General features: G+C 44.7%; 1 protein-coding gene across 6 annotated transcripts in view; it reads left to right on the top strand.

Moving 5' to 3' along the window:
• Positions 1-15,696, top strand: part of PLEKHG1 (pleckstrin homology and RhoGEF domain containing G1) — a 220,157-nt gene that overhangs the window by 14,575 nt on the left and 189,886 nt on the right. The window contains exon 2 of one of the 6 annotated variants that reach the window (XM_027602558.2): positions 6,421-6,515. The exons of the other annotated variants lie outside the window; for them this stretch is intronic. The gene's annotated coding sequence lies outside the window, so the exon portion shown is untranslated. The remainder of the gene's footprint in view (positions 1-6,420; positions 6,516-15,696) is intronic. 6 annotated transcript variants of the gene reach the window in all.

Raw genomic sequence — 15,696 nt, 5'->3', positions numbered from 1 at the left:
GTGTAGCTGAGGCATAATTCTGTCTAATGTTTACATGTCGATAGAACTAACACCGGCGTCTTTAATGAGTTCTCAGTTGGGACGGGCCATCTTTGAACCTGCTGCTCTTGCCTCAGAGGACGTGAAACTCCATCTCTCTTCACCTTCTTGAACAGGGAATGAAGATAGCCTGGTTCGTACTTTTCGAGCTGAATGGACTGTTTTTGAACGTGAACTGTACTACCTACCTGCTGTTTCTTCTTTCGTACGGTGGGGGATAAAAATAACTACTACATAGGATTGTTAGGAACATGTAATGATAGTAGATAAACTGTTACACGGTGCTTGGGCTTTAGCAGCTATTTAATGAACAGTCGAGACCTGTCCGTTGTCACCAAGCCACTGTTGTTGGCAGTCTCCAAGGCAAGAGTCCCCAGGTGAGAGAGGAAGGCCCCCAAGGGTTGACTGGGGGGTAGCAGGTGGCTACTGAATGAAAGCTGACCCTCAGCAGGGCTCTTCCCCAGGACTTCCGGTCCCTCCATCCAGACTCCCTCTCTCTCCGTTCAGGTTGGCCCTTTAGGGTTTCTTACTTTTGCTGGGGTCTCCTGCAGAATGGGAAAGGGGTGTTGTACTTTTACTTCGGGGCAGTACACTGCCCTTTCAGGGATTACTTTGAAGAGCTTTTACTGCTAATAATGAGATTGAAAAACATCATAGTTCTGCCTTTTCTTTTGAGTAAACACTAGGGAAAAATAGTTGCATGAAAATCAGATTTTGTGCTTTCTTGAATGAATGACTAGGTTACACTATAGATTCCTATCTAAGTAAGATTATTTTCAGGTACACTGGGCTCCCTCGTGAATCTGGGGGCACAACTGGTCTTGTCAATGACATGTCGGCAAATCACTTCTCTTAATGAGCTTAGATACAAGGTCAGTTTTTCTCTCCATCATTCATCTAATACATGGACATGTCGTCTCGATTTTGTGATTTGAAGTAGCTTCCCTCTATTTCCAATACTGCAGCTTGCTCTGAGGCGGATTAACTTGGTATTTGAGGTGAACGAGGCTTTGTATAATCTACAACTTCTGCAAAGCTCAATCTCTCTCCACAGCACAGAGAGGTTCAAAATGTTAGATCCAACTCTGATAGCTTGACCAGAACATGCACCGGTGAGCCCTCTTCTGCATTCCGTGCCTGTGGCCCCTCCCCTCACACCAACCCCAAAATACAATCCAGAGTCTTCTGTTTGCTCTCGCTTGGCCAATGTCACCCTCTGAGAGCTGGCATCTGCTTTATTTCCTTCCTTCCCCATTGCAACGCTCCTCTTTTCCAAATCTCAATGGACATTCTGTAATATGCATATATTTAAATTCTCCCAACAGGGAAAATACACAGATGTAAATTCTCAAAGGCTAGAATTTGTTGTGAGAAGAATCAGAATGAAGAGGGATTACAGTGGGCGAAGTCAGCTATGAGGAATAGAGTGGAAATTCTAAATAAGCAATAAGAAGACAGGAAGGGGCAGGGCATCTGGAGAGCGGGCATGGGGGAAAGGTAAGGCAGTGCAAGGGCTATGGTGAAGGGAATGAAGCTTCGCCTTCTAATTCCCATTTGCCTCCTGTTACAGCAAGGAAGAGCAGACCCTGGAGAGATGGCCCTGGTGGTGGAGGTGGTAGAAGCTAACATTGAGCACTTACCAGCCCGGGCAGACTTCCAGAGGCTTTGCATACACTTACTAATTTCATGCTCACAAGCACTTTGTGGACAATCGCTCCCATTTTGAAGAGGAAGAAGCAGGCGTCATAATAGTTAGATGTCTGGTCCAAAGACACCTAACTAATCAACGGCAGCACTGGGATCAGTGCCCAATGGCCCGACTCCAGATCTCAGGCTCACAGTATGCTTGGTGTGTGGGTTGGGATTGGATTCAACTGCCAGTGGGGGTGGGGAGGGGGACACAGGTCTGAGTAAGTCCAAGGCCAGTAGGTAGCTGTCTGCTCATAGGGACCCAAGCTCCTTCCATCTTGTTGCTCTGAAAGATATCATCTTAAGCCTGGGCAGCCATATGCCCAGTTAAAATTGAGGATTGCATTATTATAGAAGAAAAGGGTGGCTAGTTGGGGGACAACTCAGCTGCTAAGATAAAAGGAAGGTGACATGTGCAAGGTGTGGCATTCCAGAGGGAAGGAGCACCTATTGCCAGAGTCACTGAACTCTACTGCTCAAGCGCCTTGCCGACCTATGACTCAGGGTAGCTACTGAAGTACTTGATTGACAACTGAGCTATCTTCTCTAAAAGTCAAAACCGTATCTAAAATACATAACATCTGGCAGGATGCCCTAAAGTACAAATAAATATTAGATTCTAGTGTTTGATTAACAACTGGGTATTTCCAACAAACACTTCATTTTGGCAAGGGCTGTTTACTAACAGAGTCAGAAGCAGTTTCTCCTGGAGAGGAAGCTTCTAAAGATGCTAATCATCGTAGGATGTCAGTCATTCATGGAGACATCAGGAAACACCTGAAAACTGATACGGTCTGCTTGCTTCCATCAGCTTAATGTCTTGTACGAACTTGCTTTTCTGTCAAAGAGCTGGACTTATCAGACACTTGCTTGAAGGACTCCACATTTGGAATGAATTGATTAATCAAAGAAATGCTTGCAGTTTCAACATTCTCAATCTACTGTGATAGAAAAGAAACCACTGGTAAATGCTGAACTTCTTAAAATTAAGACCTACGTTGAGGGTGGGCTGATTGCATCATTATTGAGAGGATTAGAAAGAAAATCAGAACCGAGAACGAGGATAGCAAAGATTTTTGCCAAGAGGAGGAATTTGAAGAAGTGCAGTCAAGTTAAATGGTATATTTTCAGAAATGTAGATTCTGTGAATTTTCTTCTGTTGCATATCCCCAGAGAATTACAGGAACTCCTTTGTTACAGGGTATCCTGAGTTGGAGGGTTTGTTAAGTTAAAAAACAAAACAAAACAAAAAAAACCACTCATTTGGTGGCAGGCTTCTGGTGAAGATTATAGAATCCATTTATGCTCCGCTGAGTTTGAGGAACAACAATCACTTTCATCATACTTGTTTGCATGGTGGTGGCCCAGAGAAGAATTAAGAGACTTCCTTTTTAAAAAGTTTTTGCTAAGACAGCACTTTTATTTTCCAGTTGAGTCAATGGGATTGTCTTCCATTGGAATTCCAGAAGCAAACTTGATGTCCTAGTGAGATTTAAAAGTAAATTGATGAGAAGTAATTAACTAGTTAATTACCAGTGTGGCAAAATAAACTTGTGCTTTAAAAGTCGCTGAACTACTCAAATGGCTGGGACTTTCAGAAGAAGGCTATTTGTTGATGTTGCGAAGATTTTGGCAGTACTCTAAATGTCCCTGGCCAAGTTTCCTGTAGAACTCAGCAAGGTTTTTGGTCTACTTTAGAGGTGTTTGTCTCTTTCCAAGCTGCCCATGAAAGTTAAGAACAGTGATGCTGATAGTAAGTGGTGAATAAAGCTGCCAACTGGTGTGAGTGGGCTTGTGAGGGGAGCTCAGCAGAGCGCTCACCAGGCCTTATAAATGCAAAGGATTTCCTTCCATTCTCTGAGGCCTTTTGACAGACAAATGATTACAGTTTATTGATGGGCATATCAGCAAGCATTGTTCTGTGGAGGGCCTGGGGTGTGGGAACAGGTCTTAAGGGGCGAGGGAATACATCCGATGATACGCGGGAGGATGGAAAGCGAATATGGTGTGTGTGGGGTCTGGGTAGGGGGCTGTGTGTGTGTGTGTGTGTGTGTGTGTGTGTGTACACAATACACATCGCACACAATTTGCAAATAATAATACAAATGCAAAATGATTTTCACAGAATGCTTTTGTTAATGTTTGCCAAACACATTTGTAAGCAACCTGTTAATAAGCAAATATAGTCTCCATGTGAATATTGTTATTTCTTTCACATTACTAAGACAATGAAGATGTGTGTCAGAGTTTCACTCATTCAGCAGTGATGCGGGTGACTATCTACTGAACTGAAAGCTGGATGAATATTTCCCCATTTTTTGTGCTATTTCTACAATGCAACAGCTATGTTTTAATTTGCATTATTAACATTTTCTTCAGCGCTTTCTTAGACATGAAGAGAACAAATCAAGCCCAGATTTGTAGTGTTTGCCAACTTCCAAGGTGTAACTATCCCCACTGTGGCTACTTCCCTGCTATGGATGTGACATCATTGAATGCAGACTGGGGCAGAAAGGGGCACTGGCCCACTGTTAATACAGGGTTTCTACGACACAGGGAAAATAGATGTCACTGACCTCAAGAGCATAGGTAGCAGTAAAATAATTAAGAAAGGATGAGTTTGGGGCATTTATATCTTTGTTTTTAATACAACTTATTTAATGTTAAGTTTATATTATTTATGTTTTAATGCTGCCTCTAACCATGGGCTCACAACATTCCTGAAATGTAACACTGGGCTCCTGCAAGCTGCTAAGGCAGAGTCTTGAGGAGGAGAGTGCCCCCTCTCCCAGCCTAGGGACGAAGGGAGGAAGCATGGCTGAGAGTGGTCATCTACGCAGCTTTTGACCTGACGAAACATTTTGGAAGACAGCCGCAATTTCCCTTCAAGTGTGGGGCAAACTAAATAAAGGTGGTCCCTAAATTACTAAGGGCAATTCGGATCCAAAGGGTGGTGCAGCCTCTGCCCAGCCACTGCTAGAAGTTTCCCCGCTGGTTACCCCAGGCTTTTTACTTGGAGGAGAGGGTGGTAGCCGCAGAACAAGAGAAGGGACTGTCAAATTTGTGAAAAACCTACCAATTCAGAAACCAAAGGGAAGAAACTATGAAAAGCAAAAACACAGTTTAGACTTGCTTTGGGAACCGATTCTAGATAGTTTGACTCAAGTGAGGACTTTTCTCAAAATTCTACCCACTGAGAGATCCACGTGGTTAAAGACTTGGGGGTGGGGTGGGTTCAAAGGTCACCTCTGTTCTGTGCCTGCTTGCTTTAGCAGGTCCCACCTCCACACACCCCTGCCCCCCCCACAGACCCCCAGGAAGGCTCGCACATTCTTGCACATTCTCCCTTCTTCCACCCTTGTAGACAGGTGTTTAGCTTTATCCACACTTGCACTGGCTCATACCTATCACCCAGCGCAGAGAAGACCCTCAGAATTCATACACCCTTGGAAGGCAATAGAAGATTGTAAAAATAGGCATATTTCTGACACGTTTTCATTTGAATTAATTCAACCTGAACCGCTTTATTCCTAATGCCCACTGAGACCTTCCATACTAAGGGAGCAGATAGTTAGGTGGGAAGCGAGGCAGTTTTGGAGCAGGGAACTTTGCGAAGCCAAGGGAGGCTTTCATGGGACAGATGGATGGGTAAAAGAAAATAAAATGCATGCTTCTAGATGCTTCCTCTCCTCGGGCTTGAAAGAAGAAATGTCTTTTGTTTTTTTTCCTCCCTCCCACTTTTTGCTGCCCACAAGGCTCCAAACAGCACCACTCTGCTTCTCACAGGAGCGAATCGTGAAAACCAACTCTGACTTCTAGGTGGGATGACAGAGCTTGCAGAGGACAACCCATTTGCTGCTTGGACTGCTTACAGTTTTGGCCATCAATTGATTTCTTTTTCCCAAAGGATGTGTTTTGAGTTAAGGAGGGTGGATTATAGCATTAACACTAACATTGATGCTGCCACATCTTGTGTATAAATGCCACGTTTTATTGGGTCACAGTCACACAATCATTACCATCTTTATATTTTTATGATGTGTGTTTATTTTTTTTTGCCTTTGTGTTTACTTTTACTGTTTCTTGTGCATGTTTTTACAATTTTTACTGACTTTTCAATAGGAAAGGAGATTTTTATGTATGGGAAGCAAAGGAAAACTACTGATTCAGGTTGGGTCGTTAGAAGTAATTCCAAACCTGTACTCCTCAAAATCCTTATCCGGCCGTTCAGGTAGCCCCAGACACGGGGCAGCCTGACTGCGTTCTCATGGCAGGAAGACATCCTGACTCAGTTGCCCCTCTGCTCTGCCCACTCCCGGCCACACCCAGGCCAGACCTGGCAGGTCCCGATCCCACAGGAGTTTGCTGCAGCTGCCTGGCCTATCCTTTGTCCCTCCAGACCCCTTCAGCATTTGTGCAAGGGGGGAAGGGCTCTATGTAAACACCGTCACTCCCTCTGTGACCACTGGGCATTCCACACCCACTTCATCCAGGTGAGGGTGAACAGAGCCAATTGTGTGTTCTGTCTTGCTTGTCTTTTAAATTGCCAGATCCTTTTGACTGACTTGGCTATTTTTTTTGAGGTTGTCTAGACTTCTGCTGTAATGATGAGTGTGTGTGTGTGTGTGTTCGTGTGTGTGTGTGTGTGTGTGTGTTCATTCAGTAAATATCTGTGTGCCTGCTCCTTGCCAGGTGTCGTTCTGCTGGTGTGTGGGCACAGGGGTGAACGAGGCTGAGGATCTGCCCTCTCGGAGTTTGCATTCTCTGCAGAAGACAGATACAAACAAGTAAGCATCAGATGCTCTCGGGACAATGAAGAAAAGTAAGGCAGGGTGGCGGGACAGAGAAGGAATATGGATTGGGAAAGAAGGGCTCTTTTTCTTAGTGTTACCCAAATAAAGCTCATTCGTCAATGTTAAAAAGTGGTAGTCGGAGGAAGTAAATACATCTCTGCAATTTATCCTGCCTCCATAAGGAGAAGACCACCTCTGGCTTCGCTTTCTCGGATCGAATCTCCAAGATTTCGTTTCTGTGCCTCAGTTTTCCCATTGTAATATGCATCAGTAACGCACCCCTGGAGTCGCTGAAAGAGTAATTGAGTGAATACTTGTAATGTGGTTGGAGTGGTGCCCGGCAGATAGTAAGTCCTCAAGTGTTACCTCTGATGCTGTATGATGGCATTTAGTGGGTGTCTAGCATTCGTGCAAGGAGGCTCTGTTCCAGAAGGGCAGGATGCTGGAGCTGCTGCTTCGCTGGGGGATAGGAGGCGAGCCACGTCCCTGAACCTCACCTTCCTTCTTTGTAAAATGGGTCCACCTAGCCATTCAGTGGTTTGTGGGGCTGATCACCTGAAACAAGATGGGAGCACAATTTGAAAACTGGAAAATACCATGAATATCGGTGGTGCAATTGATCACTACTAGGGCCTATTTAAAATACCTAATAAGGAATGCTATCAGAATATCCGTCTGTAATCATTTATGCTCCACATCCTGTCCTCCTGACTTCCTGATGCCTGTTTTCTATTTTGCTTTCCGTCTTGTCCCTTGAACACCTTACACATCCCTGTGAGACGTCAGGTGTTCGGCCTTGTCGTGCTGTGCCTCTTGCTGCTCGCAGCCAATTGCATTGTGTCAGGGCAGTTGGCTCTGAGCTGGAGATGAGAGAGGCACCTCCGACTCACACTCACACTTGAGCCTCTTTCCCTGGCGTGTCCCCAGCACGATCCCCTCCCCTGAGAAGTCTGTCAACCTCTAGCCAGCTCCTCACATCATACCAGGAGGAAGGAAGCAAAGAGCTGCGTGAGACTAGCCTACGGAAGGATACTTTCGTTAAATTAGCAAATCTCGATGAACGCAAAAATGTTATACGAGCACTTATTATATATAAGGCACTATCCTAGCGACCATATGGTGAGTGGAAATTTTAGCCCAAAGGTAACCAATAGTTTGTTATGCTACCTACAGTAACAAAAGGGAACGCTTCCCAGGGACAGACTTTTTTGGAAATTTGCAAAAATTAAAATAACTGGAGGCATGTGGCTGTGTTCCCGTGTTGGGGGGCAGCTTGGTGGAGCACCCACCGAGGCCCTGTCTCCCCGGCCCACCACACCGATCATCAGGCACTCTTTTGTGCCAGAGCCTCTCAGGCAGCAGCGTTTCCTCAAGAACCCTCCCCACTGTGCCACGCTTCTTGAGCCAGGACCCTTCGGGGAGGCCCGTGAGGTATATATTCCTCAAAGGCATTCCACACACCACCCCCTGCTCTCCTCACCAGAGTGTAGAGTCAGCAGGAACCCCTCTCTTATCCCCTCCAGACAGGTTTTGTTAAAGGGAGTTACTCCCAGAGGATGTACTATTGGGGGCTCGCGTGGTGTTTTATTGCCACGGAAAATTGGAGACTTTCCCCTTAAATTGAAATAAGAAATCAACAACTGTTTGTTTTAATGCCTCCCAAATGCCTAAAAGTGTAGAAGTCTCTTTTAGGGGATGGAATAACAAAGGAGCAGACCCAGTTAGGGGCTTTGTCTCAGCCCATCTGTCAGAAAGGAGCTGCCACTTCCTTTTGTGTCAACAGATACGGAGTCTGCACTAGAATCTTTTTCTGCTGTTGTGCTGTAGGAAATGAGTGAGCAAGCTTGCTGAGGCCGCTTCTGTCGTTTGTTAAGGATCCTGCATGTCAGGGACACAGTCTTACGGTTTCACTTCTTTTTACCCCAAACCTCACTCCGGTGTAATTCATCAGGTGACACTGAAGTCACGTTTGATGTGATGGTGCCTTCAGCCGCACAGGTGCAGCCAGAAAGAGGAAGACAGATGGGATGATTTCCCCCCCATTTTGCAAGTTAAATAACCTTGGTGTTGGGGATAGGGGGACATTATATCATTTTGTGAGGGCTGGTGCTGTTGAGGTCAATGACAGAGCCATCTTCTGATAGTACTGTGTGAGGATGTAGGCACCATTTTATTTTTTTAAGATTTATTTATTTGAGAGAGAGGGAGCGCACACGGACACACACACACACACACACACACACACACACACACACACACGAGTGGGGGGAGGGGCAGAGGGAGAAACTCTCCAGCAGACTCCCCACTGAGCATGGAACCCAGCGCAGGGCTCTATCTCACAGCCCACGAGACCATGACCTGAGCAGAAACCAAGAGTTGGGTACTTAACTGGCCCAGCCACCCAGGCACCCCTGTAGGCACCGTTTTAAATATTCCTTAGTAAAAAGCATTAACAGGGCATTTTGGGTTTTGTTTTTAGCCCCCCACTCCCCATCCCCTAGAATCATTAGGTTCTAGATCAGCAGTCTTCAAAGTCTGGTCTGTGGTTCACATGTAGGTCCCTAAGACCTTTTCAGAGGGTCCAGAAGGCCAAACTATTTTTATAATAATATGTAAACATTATTTGCCTTTTTTACTCCTTTCTCTCGCAAGGGTCCCACAGAGTTCTCCAGGTAGTACGCGCCATAGGATATCCCAATATACTGGATGCTGAGGTAGGTATGAGAAGCTGGCTGTCTTCCTTCTATAAAGCCAGACAATTGAGACACTTAGAAGACTGTAAAACAACACCAGTCTTCTCACTAAAGAATGTTTATGTTCCATTAAAATGTTATTTACATCAACCTGTAATGGGTTTATGAATGTTATTTTAAAATCAATTAATACGTATTTTGAAAATTGTTCGGGTTTTGTTTCTAATATGATAAATATTAGAATTCATAAGCCACACCAGCTAGAGCTCTTTGGGTTCCTCAGGGGTTTTTAAAGATGTAAAAGGGATCCTGAGAAAAGTTTGAGAACCACTGATCTAATACAAGCGCTCTTCACAGAAGAGCCGGGAAGATCTATTTTCCACAGCCAGCAGCGCCTAGGAGGGAATGATACCAGTCTGAAACCTGCCGTGATTGCCTGTGTCTGCAGAATGTATTACAGAGTTTTCACTCCAAACCTCAGCCCCCGAGATAAGAGCTTTACCTCTCCTTCCAGCACGTTCTCCTGTCACTGCTCTGTGCTCCAGGTGGGCTGGAAGAGCATGTGCCTAGGGCGTGCTGATGCCTTCCTACTTTACCCATCTCTGCTCCTTGTCCTTGGTCCCTGCCCTGCACCCCAGAGACACCACTGCAAGGGAACCCCCCTTCCTCCCCCCATACCCTCAATACCTGAACCTCAATTTCCCTGCCTGTCGTGTCCCTATAAGGAGAAAACAGTTCCTGTCTCACAGGGTTGTTGCAGAGAAGGAATGAGCTCATTTCCAAGGTGTTTGACACAAAGGGAGTGCTCAAGTATCACCTTCTGTTATGAATAAAAATGCTTTTGTCATATACATTTCACCCCCATTCAGATTATAACTCCTCACGGGTAAAGGAGGCCATTGGCACTCTGTGGGACTGGCCCAGCGACTGCTGGAAGGCAGTTTCTCTTAAGAAATTCAACCAGGAAGGTGGTAGTTTGCAAAAGAAAATGGAGGAGACTCTGTTACCATCATCATGATTCTTACAGACACGGTGATCTATTCTTCATCCTTCCCTCAAACAGATGGAATTTTTGTTTGGATTAAGGAATGAGAAGGATATTTACTGCAGACTTTCTACGCACCAGACACTTTCTGTAGTTTTGGGTTTTTTTCTCAGGGCAAATTTGCAATATATATATTTATATATATATTTAGCAGTGGCAGGCAGTGTTCGCTGTCCTCTCTGATGAGGAAAGTGAAGCCCAGAAATAGGAACCTTGCTTCAAAGTGCCCTGCACCGAGAAGCAACTCTGTATTTGAAATCCAGATTGTCTGAAATAAATGGCCATACATTTTTCCATAATGGGGCATGTGGGTGGCTCAGTCAGTTGAGCGACCGACTCTTGGTTTGGGCTCAGGTTGTGATCTCCAGGTCATGAGATTGAGCCCTGCATGGGGCCATGCTCAGCATGGAGTCTGCTTAGATTCTCCCTCTCTCTCTCTCTCTCTGCCCCTCCCCCCTGTGCTCTCTCTCTCTAAAATAAATAAATAATTTTAAAAAACCTTTCTACAACCACCAGATATAATGAGTGAAACTGGATTGAGTCATAGGTCAAAAAACTATTAGAATATCTTGGGATAGTAGGTTAACTTGTTAAGGCTGCCTTAAATTACCATAGACTCAGTGGCTTGAACCAACAGAAATTTATGTCTCACAGCCTGCAGGCTAGAAGTCCAAGATCAGGGTGTTGGCAGGGTCGGTTTCATTCTGACCTTAGCTGGTAGATGGCTGTCTTCTCCCCATAACTTCATATGGTCTTCTTACTGTGTGTGTTCAGCCAGATTTCCTCTTTTTACAAGAACAGGAGTCATATTGGACTAGGGCCCACCCTAATGACCTCATTTTAATTCAATTACCTCTTTAAAAACCCTGTCTGCAAATGTATCACATTCTGAGATACTGGGGGTAGGACTTCAACCTATGAATTTTAAAGGGACACAGTTGGACCCATAACAGAAAACCAGTTAACTTTGGACATGGACTGGGTATCCAGTGGCATTATGGAATTGTTGATTTTCCCAGGTGCAACAATGGGTTGTAGTTCTATAGGAAAATGTCACTTTGGGGGATGCATGATGATGATGTGTGTAGAGGTAGGGAGTGACATCTCTATATTACTTTCAAACAGTTCAACAATAACAACAACAAAAGTCATAAGGGCAATGAGAAAACTGCAAAAGACACCAAAACAGGGGCAGACTCAGAGGAAGTGTCTGCGACACAGGCAATGGACAGGGATGTAGGGTCCCAAATATGTCACAATTCCTGCGGGTCATTTGAAAGGGGGAGGGAGGGGACATATTTTGTTTCGGGTAAGGAAGGGTGTGTGTGTGTGTGTGTGTGTGTGTGTGTGTGTGTGTGTGTGTGTGTGTGTGTGTGTGTGTGTGTTACAAATTTGCCCGAAGAGAGTGTGTTGTCCTCTCTAGAGGTCTTCAGGCAAAGGTTCAGAGTTCCCTGGCCTGGCTGAGTGTCATTGTGGTCTTCCCTGAAGGCTAAAAGTATTGAACGTGTAGGCCTTGAACATTCCGTCCAGTGCCTTGTGATCAGGAGTCAGTACTGATCTCCCGTGTGTTTCCAGCCGTGGAGGGAGGTGATGGGGACCTGGGAAGTCAGTTCCATTCACTGCTTGGGCTTCTGAGTGAAGGGAAAAGCTTCCACGAACCCTGCACCCATCTTGGCAAACTCACTTTTTCTGGCCTCACAAGGCTCCGATGTACCCTGTTGGCAAGCCTTCTTTATGTTTTCAAGGTTCGGCTATGACACCAGCCAAGTATTATGGGATATGACTAAGATAAGTAAATCTCTTTAAATAGGTGCTTATCCGTTCCATTTCAAAAGGCTCAAGGCCCAATATCAAAGAATTCAAGCCCATTGTTTGGAATGCCTGAGGGATAATAGCCTATCAAGTATTAGGAGTAGTTCCATTTTCATCCTGAAACTGTGTGTGTGTGTGTGTGTGTGTGTGTGTGTGTGTGTGTGTGTGTGTGTGTGTGTGTGGTATTTTTACCCTCATTTTAGGTCAAGGCTATAGAAAACTATTTAAAGTTAAATATCTTTGTGCTCAACTGTTAGCAAACTCAGGAAATCTTATGGGAAAGGAAAATAGCAAATCAACCATGCTTTCTGGTGAATGGGACATTTGAGAGAAAAGCAAGCCAGAAAAGCCACTGTCTAGACTCCGTGGTGTGGCAAGTTCCTTTGTCATCGATCAAGGGAAGGGTGTGCTCACAGAGCCCAGTTCTAGAGATGTGATATAACAGGTCAGATCAGCAAGTCCATAAACAGATATGTTTGTTTATACCGTGTCAAATTCTGGACAAAATATTTATTTGAAAAATGAAAAATATTTATGTCTTGAAAGGTGTTTTTGTGGCAGACAGAGATGGAAAGAAAGGTTTTAATCATTTTTCTTCCCAAAGCTTCCCAAGCTCTATTATAAGCTACAAAATCTGCTCTTAAGTAACCTGCACTTGCAAGAGAATCAAAGGCATCATTATCTCCACTCTTGAATTTTGCTAACATCGCAATGATCCCTGATCCGAATTGAAATTTTTCCTTTGTTCAAAAATCAGGTTATCGTGGTTTCTTCCATTAGGACAAGTGAACATTTCCACGGATTACTGTGGTGCAAATCTCAGGAGTAAAGAGAAATGAAACTTAAGCTTACCAATGATAGTGGTCTTTTTTTTTTTTTAATTCAACACTAACATCATTTTTGAGAAGAAAACTTAAAATATCTGGTTTCCTTCTGGGAAATTGCACTGTTGTGTTTTTTTTTTTTTTTTGACCTTCATCTTAAAAAAAAAAGTCTTTACTCGTCTAGGCTCAAGTATGAAGTTAAAATAATTACTACATACCTGAAAAATCCAACATTGACTCATAGATTTTGTTTACTAAGATGGCAGGGTTAACAAAACTGGATAGAACATGTGTCCTGCCTGGCAAAATTGAACATAAATATTTGTGTCAACATATGCTTGCCACAATTAGAAAAGATTTCCATCACACTCTTGCCTTGAGCACCTTTGGAGGAGTTGATTTGCCATCTGCGATCATTAGAAACTTAAATCCCAGATTAGAGAGATAATAACGAACAATTGCCGCTTTGTTGCCTTCCAAACATGTTGCCGTATGACATGCAGGGAGTTTTATGGAATGCAGGCTTTATTCTGTTTTAAGCACAGACATAAGCCTCCATTAATATTGATTTTTAATGATAGCCTTGTAACCACATGATAATGGGATTTTTAAATAGAACCCGTCCTTGTAGAGCATCAGCATTTGCAAATTTAACTATTCTTACATCTGACATGTGGGAAACAGATTGAACCCAGAGTAAATGTTTTAAAGGTTGGGTAATATTGGAATGATGGAGGAAATGCTGTTTCTGTAGTAAAACTGAACAGTGAAGCAATGATTTAGGCATTTGAACTCCCACTTTGAGAGGCTTGAAATGTAATATGTTTCTGGTTGTTTTCTTCTCTGGGATTTTCTGTTTTACTGTAAATTGCCACCGCTATTTAATATGTGTGTGTTTTTCTTGGTATAAACTTCAAAAGGGATGTGGACCTAGTAGAAAACCCCTCGCCTGAAAGAATAGCATAAAGTAGCAGCCTTCCACACATAGCACTTTCATCCTGGTTTCTCTTCAGATGCCTTTGAGATCAGTTTTCAAAGAGCCTGCAGCAAACGGACATTGGTTTGGGGATGGTATGGAGGTAGGAAAATACACATGTGCACATGCACACGCAGGCACGTGCGCACACGGAGTTGTCCTTGCCCTGCCGGTCTATACGCTCTGTATCTAGGTTATGCATTAACTTGACTCACTTGGAGGGACTCGGGGTTGAATTCATTTAGTTTGGCAGGGTTGGTTAATATTCTGCCTCTACTATTAACAGCCTTACGATCCAGCAGAGACAGTAAGATGATTGCACGGTCATTTTATCATCCTGTAGAGTAAGAGGCTGTGTGGTAACAACATCCCCAGCTGATTGTCAGGCACATAATGGTAGAGAAGTTCTTCCACTGACAAGTGGGCATGCGGTGCTGTCACCCACACGCAGATGATGAAGCCTCGAAGTAGACTGGGAAGCAGTGGAAATGGAGAAGTCGATCCAAGAGAAAGCACATGTGTACATGTGTGTCTGCGCACGTGTGAGACCACTCTTCAATTTGAGCAGTACTGTCCATAGTGCCCTCTGAGCAGCCTCTGCCTTGTTCTGCTGGGAGGCCACGGGAAGAGTGGGTCTCAGGGAGCGGGTCCGGGTTTGGACCTTGACTTCACTCTGGGCGTGATGAGAAGCCCCTGGAGGGGTGTGAACCCGCAAGTGCCATGATCTGGCATATGAGTGGATTTGCTCTGGCTTCTATACACAGAATCAGGTGTGAGGATAGCAAGATTAATTGCAGGAGGCTTGTAGCGGTCCAGATGAGAGATGGTGGGTGCCGAGACCAGGGAGGAGCTGTAGGATTGGTGAGCCGTGGTTGAGTATCTGCTGAGAGAGGACCCAGTGGGATTTGAGGGCAGCTTAGTTGTGGGGGCATTGGAAGAAGAGAATAAAGGATGAAGCCAAGGATCAAGCCTGAACATCTGAGTGCATTTGGCATCATCGGCTGAGGTGGGGAACATGGGGGAAAGGCAGGTCAGCAAGGGTGAGAAGGTAGGAGTCTATGGTCATGCTGGACCTTGAATGGGCATTTCAGCTCTAAGCAGTGATGTCAAGTGGGCACTTGGAAGTGTGAATCTGGTGTTGCAGAAAGAGGTCCAGGAAGGAGACATACACCAGAAAACTATTGTCAATTCTGTTGTATTTACTATATACGATCTCTTAGAGTAGACAAAGAAGAGGCGGGAAGACTGATCCTGGGGTGCCCCAACAGTGAGGATGGATGAGAAGGAAGCCCCAGCCCAGGAGACTGGGAAGGAGCAGCCAGTAGGGGAGGAAAACCAGGAGTCTGTGGTCTCCTGGAAGCCAAGTGGAGAAAGTAGATCATAACAGCTGCAAAGTAAAGCAAGATTCTGAGAGTGATCACTGCATTTTGTGGTAGGAGGTCAAACAGTTGAACAATTTCAAGTTAATGAACAGTTTGAGTGGCGTGGAGGGGGCAAAAGCCTGATAATTCCTCTTACTTGCAAGAGAAAGCTGAAATCCTCAAAGATTTTACGAACTACTATGGAAGAGTAAGAAGGGCAAAGAAAATCTCATATGCCCAGGAATTCGAAAGCTCACGGAGTACAGGTTTCTGGATTTTCTGTGGTTGTGGCTTCCCAAGGCTTTGTCATCCTCCCAGCCTGTGATCACCCCACCTGTTGATCACCATGATTTCTCTCTTTCCCAATTAAAACCAAGAAGCCCGGGGCACCTGGGTGGCTCAGTCGTTGGGCATCTGCCTTCAGCTCAGGTCATGATCCCGGGGTCCTGGGTTCGAGCCCCACA

This window comes from Zalophus californianus, chromosome 7 (genome assembly GCF_009762305.2).
Source record: "Zalophus californianus isolate mZalCal1 chromosome 7, mZalCal1.pri.v2, whole genome shotgun sequence".
Lineage (NCBI taxonomy): Eukaryota > Metazoa > Chordata > Mammalia > Carnivora > Otariidae > Zalophus > Zalophus californianus.
This window is presented reverse-complemented; position numbering and strand designations above follow the sequence as displayed.